The sequence below is a fragment of the Apis dorsata genome, unplaced genomic scaffold (genome assembly GCF_000469605.1).
Source record: "Apis dorsata unplaced genomic scaffold, Apis dorsata 1.3 scaffold_231, whole genome shotgun sequence".
Lineage (NCBI taxonomy): Eukaryota > Metazoa > Arthropoda > Insecta > Hymenoptera > Apidae > Apis > Apis dorsata.
Genome location: NW_006263513.1, coordinates 859399 through 864576, shown reverse-complemented (window position 1 = coordinate 864576; position 5178 = coordinate 859399). Strand labels below are relative to the sequence as shown.

Genomic DNA, 5178 nt, shown 5'->3' with positions numbered 1-5178 from the left:
TTTTTTTTCTTTTTTTTTTTCTTCTGGAGCGGCGGACGGGCGGGCAGGAATTAATTAAAAATCCCATCAGCCGGTGGATTGTGTACTTTAAATCGGGAAACGATTTTCATCGGGCGAATAAATTGAAATCGACTCGAGGAAACAGACTTGTCGGGACTACTTCGCGGGATGGAGAGGAGGAGTTTTGTTCGAGATCAAACGGCGGAATGGATACCTTTACCTTTGGAGGAGTGAGGAAGTAGGTTAACGTATTTAAAATCTCGATACAAAGTGACTGCAGGATAGATGTGGCCTAGAAAGATGGAGGGAGGATGGGGGTAGAGAGAAGGAGGGGAGGGAGGGACGAAAGGCTCGCGAAAGCTCGTTTCAAAAATTTACGATCGTTTCTTGGTGGAGGAGAGATCGGTGAGGGAAGTTTCTTCTCTGGAAAAGAAGAAACTACTACACTCGGAAATACACTCGACTGGCCCGTTGAAAGGAGAAAATAATTATCGAGCGCGGTGGTCGCGAGGCGGGAACTTCGAAAGTAACGATCTCGTTATCGTTTCGCTTGGAGAGCCGAAGGACTTAAGATAATAAGTTTGCTCGGGAGGGTGGAGAACGTAATAAGGAACTAGAATAATCTCTCTCCGGTGAAAAGGAAATAGTATTCTCCACCACTCTCTACTCTGGCTTACTCAACTTATTAATTCCGTTAATAATTCCTTCATCCGATTTGACGCATCTGTACCGCGTACAGATTCTCAAAGAGCCGTGTCCGCTATACTGGAATTAAAGTAGTGGAACGGAACGTTTTATCCTTTCCTCGAATTTCGCACGCAGAAGAATTTCCAACGTAGAGACTAGAAGAATCGTATTCTATAGATTGTTTTAACTCGAGCACGGGAACGAGAATTGTTGACGAACTGAAAACTATTAAAAGTATAATTGTACAGGAGATAAAAATAGGAGAAAGGAAGATAAAAGGGAGACGAAAGAAAGAACGGAAGAAGATCACGCGACATAGCTGTGAAAGATCCGACGCATCAGAAACTATGGTCTGAGGCGAAAGATTTTCGGAACTTCCGGGGAAACTTGGGATAGCGAAGCTTTTCTCAAATGTCATCTACAAGGAAACTTTTCGGTCACTGCACATTGTTCGAAGAAATAAACGGTGCAAGAGATAAGAGTAGAAGGGAGAGAGAGAGAAAGAAGCTCGACGAGATATCCACCAAGCCGGATTACTCCGTCCTTGTCCGACGGATGACGTTCAGGATCAAGCTCCACCCACGCACACATGCTCGCAGCAAGGGCACAACGTAATACCCACACATTCGCGCTCGCTCGTGCAATATCCATGTACTCACGTACGTAAATATAGTTGCGTAAGCTATATATAAACATCGATACACCTACACACGTTCACCAGAGAGGACGCACAATTTCTTCGAGGCGATCGTTCTCGAGGCCCCGTTTCCCTCGAGCAAGTTCATATTCGGATACATATTCGAGAGAGGATTTAATCGAGAAACGTTTGAATGGAACGTTGACCGTACCTTCTCTGGGGTGATGAGCGGCGTGATGTACGTGGTGACCGCCGTCGTGTACACTTTTCGATGACTGCCGGGTGCTGCAGGTCACTCAGTACCGCCGCGAGTACCGAGTGCCGTGCGATCAACGCTATGGCCTTCCTTCCCCGCGAGAGGAGAAAAAGACGAGGGAGAGACCGACGGTGTCTCGTGTCGCACGCTCGCGCTTTCTCAGCACACGCGCGTACGATATATCGGTGATCCCAAACGACGTGAACGTCGCGATCGCTTCGTGACAGCTCTTCTGGTTCCGGCTGATGATCGCGCGATAGACGTCCGAATCCGCGAATCCCTTTTGCCACTGTTAACGGCGAGGCGTGAACGACGAGGAACAGGCACGAACAGCGGGTGAACGGCGAAAACCTCGATCGAACGATCGAACTCACACAGCTCAGGCGATCGAAACAACCGGGGGAAGGGAGGATACGTAAAACGGGATCCTCTTGATCGAAACTTCGTCTCGTCGAACGGGTTACATTCGCGCGCGATACACACTTGTCACGTTACGAATCGTCGTCGTACTACTTAGCGGGCACTTGGAGCGAGCTTCGTGTAACACGCGTGAAACAACGCACGGAAAGCCAATGAACGACACACTGACAGATCGAATGAATCCACAGAAGCTGGGAAAAATTAAAATCTCGCGATCGATCCTTCGCCTTGAGATCGACGATGACAACGGTTGGACCGTGACGCGTCACGTCTTCCGGTTTTGTTCCGCCTTCCTCGGAACGGATCTTGATCGCAGGGAAGATCGGATAGAATCGGTCGAATCCTCGTCTTATCCTCGTCGTCTGCCTGCCCTCTTCTCGCAGCAACGTGCGCACCGATGAAGATGGGAACCGAACGGGTCGGTGAACGGCGGCGAAAAGAGAGGTTGAAAAGAGACCGATATNCGCTCGCTTGACGGCGGGATAGAAACGGTGGAGAGGAGGGAAGAGGAGGGAGGGAGGGAAGGAACGTTCGAGTGGAGCGAACACGTCAGGAGGGAGGAAGAAGGAGGATGACGCCGGATTGTGCTCGCGAGNCGTGTTGCACCGATGCCGAAGCGGAGCGTTTTCGGTGCATGACTACTTGTTACGCGTCCGTGAGCCGAACCCGCCTCACGCGATCAGATCGAATCGAGCGTTTCTTTGCCGGGAATCTCTCTCCCCTCCCCAATGCTCGATGCGTGCATTTCGGTTTAACGAGACGTCGAGCTGGAGGACACGCGAAAAATCCGATTCAACGATAATTTCGCGATTCCCCGCACGCTGNGTGGACGGAAATTGCAAGCCGTAAATCACGACACAGGCGCATTAATTCCCTTTCGGCGCAACTGGGCCACTGACGTAACGTCTCATTGACGCGCGAGCAACAAGAACGATTACGGGCGAGTCGAGTCCCGAAGTGGTATGAGCTCGCGCTTAAGGAGCCCTCCCTCCCTCCGGCCTGACTAATATTGACCACTACCACTTCCGTCCGGAGAGCCGAAAACCGGCCACTTCGCCGGGTCCTCGGTGTGGCTGGCCGAGGGCCAGCCTCCAACTCTCGCGCGTCTACCGCGGCCCGGTGTAAACGTATCCTACGCTTAACGCGGAAGGAAGGGGCTAACCTAACCTAGAAAGATTTCATTGAGTCGCAACGTGACTTGGCCTGTTGCCAATACTATGAACGGCTACGCACACCCGCGCCCTCAGCGCCCCGGCTCGTTTCGTTAAGCACGCGGTGGGATTTCCTGCAGAAAAAAAGAAAAAAAAGAAAAAAAGGAGAAAAAACAGGGTTGTTGGAAGTCGTAGTCGCACAATTCTCGTCGCGCTTCACCGCTTTCTTCTACGTTTCTCGTCGAGAGAGGAAGGGAGAGAGAGAGAATAATTGAGAAAGCGAGAAAAATTTTCACGTCGATGTTTTAATATATTTAAAAAAAAAAAGGAAGAAGAAGTTTGCTTTTCTAATTTTTTGCTAACTTGTTCTCTCTCTCTCTCTCTCTCTCTTAATTCCGCAATTTTTATCAACTACATAATCTATCAACGGGAAAATTTATTTCGAGCTATTAAAGCTCAGTTTGCAGGAAGTCTGTGAGAAGCTGATAACTTGTTGCAGAGAGCCAGAGGCGGTAAGTATTAAACCGTTTAAAAAACTTGCGAGCCTCGCTCGTTTCGCCTTTCGCTTTCACTATCGCTCGACGACAGCCAATCCTTGTTGTTTCCTCTCTCTCTCTCTCTCTCTCTCTCTCTCTTCCTTTTTTTTTTTAATCTCATCATCGCCCTTTATATAACAAAGTCCTTCACGGAGGAGAAGTACTCTCAAGAGGAATAACACGACCAATAACTCCTACAGGATTTAACTGTCGCATTTATTCCCTCCAATGCCGCGCACAATTGGTCGCGAAATATTGCGGAATAGGGCCGTGACCCGACCTTATTAGGGTCTGGTGTTGCTTGTTCTATAAACGAGCGACGCCAGAGGTGTTGGGAGCACGGGCAACATCAACTTGCCATTCCGGAATGATAACGGTCGGGAGACGAGGCGAACAGGAGGAACGAGGAGGCGGAAAACGGTGGTGTATTCAGTATTTGGCTTACATCCAGCGCAAGATGCTCAATGAACTTGGCGGGAAAACCACACTGGCGTGTGCTTCCTTCTGCCGTGAGAGTGGTGCAACTACAACCGATATTGAATATCTTCGATGCGACGATCTGTGTAGACGAGATCTCTCGACGATTGCACCACGTGATTTTGATTAAACTATGACTTAATAATTACGTGAGTAATAACATTGCAACGAAGATGAATTATTTAACTCTTTAGAGAATTCTTTTGTTCGGTTTTATTCTTTGAAAGAGCATAATATGTACGTAGGAGTAAGAAGTTGTATGTGTGCGTGTGTGTCAGTTTCGATAATCGTAATATAAGAATCCCAACAATTTTTTTTCATAGATATAAATAGATCCTTGTCCTTGTCTCGATCATCCGTCAGTTAATGTATGAATCATTCTAAATCCATTTAGCTCTAATAGGATATAGATATCTCGATGAATATTCGCTGCTTGCCTGAAGTGAAGTAATATGAATATCGCATACGTATTATTTTCTATCTTCTCGGTGTATGCAATTACATATTGCTCTTTGTTTAATAATTTGACCGCGAGTTAATAATCTTCCTTCTATTCTGAAGAAAGAATACGTTTGTAGAAATTGTAACGGGAGGAATTTTTGTACGCGTGAATTGAACGAATCTAATAATATTTTTCATCATATCCTTTCAGTTTATGAAGTAAATATTTTGCTGGAAATAAAGTTTAATTTATTATGTTTTTATCAATCCTGATATACATATCCGTTTCTTTTTTTTCCTATCTTAAAAATTCTTCTAAACAATAGTTTACTTGAGAAAGCAAGACGAGGGGACATAAATATATATAATTAAATAATAAAACACTATCAAATTAACACTTAAAATTCACAAACGTATCCTTATTGTCTTTTTCGCTAATTATTCGAATGTAACTTCTAATTGGAATTTCTTTTTCTCGAATATTCGCGTGCAACGGTGGAAGAAAAAGCGATAAAATTTCGGCAAAGCGATTTTGAAATTTCGGGTCGGGATGGAAAATTATTATCAAGACCG

General features: G+C 46.1%; 1 protein-coding gene across 19 annotated transcripts in view; it reads right to left on the bottom strand.

Moving 5' to 3' along the window:
* The window catches only part of LOC102673156 (RNA-binding protein Musashi homolog Rbp6), a 795620-nt gene that overhangs the window by 246406 nt on the left and 544036 nt on the right, over positions 1 to 5178 (bottom strand). For 2 of the 19 annotated variants that reach the window (XM_006615704.2, XM_006615707.2), the window contains exon 1: positions 1536 to 1977. The exons of the other annotated variants lie outside the window; for them this stretch is intronic. The gene's annotated coding sequence lies outside the window, so the exon portion shown is untranslated. Of the gene's footprint in view, positions 1 to 1535; positions 1978 to 5178 lie in introns of those variants that run through there. 19 annotated transcript variants of the gene reach the window in all.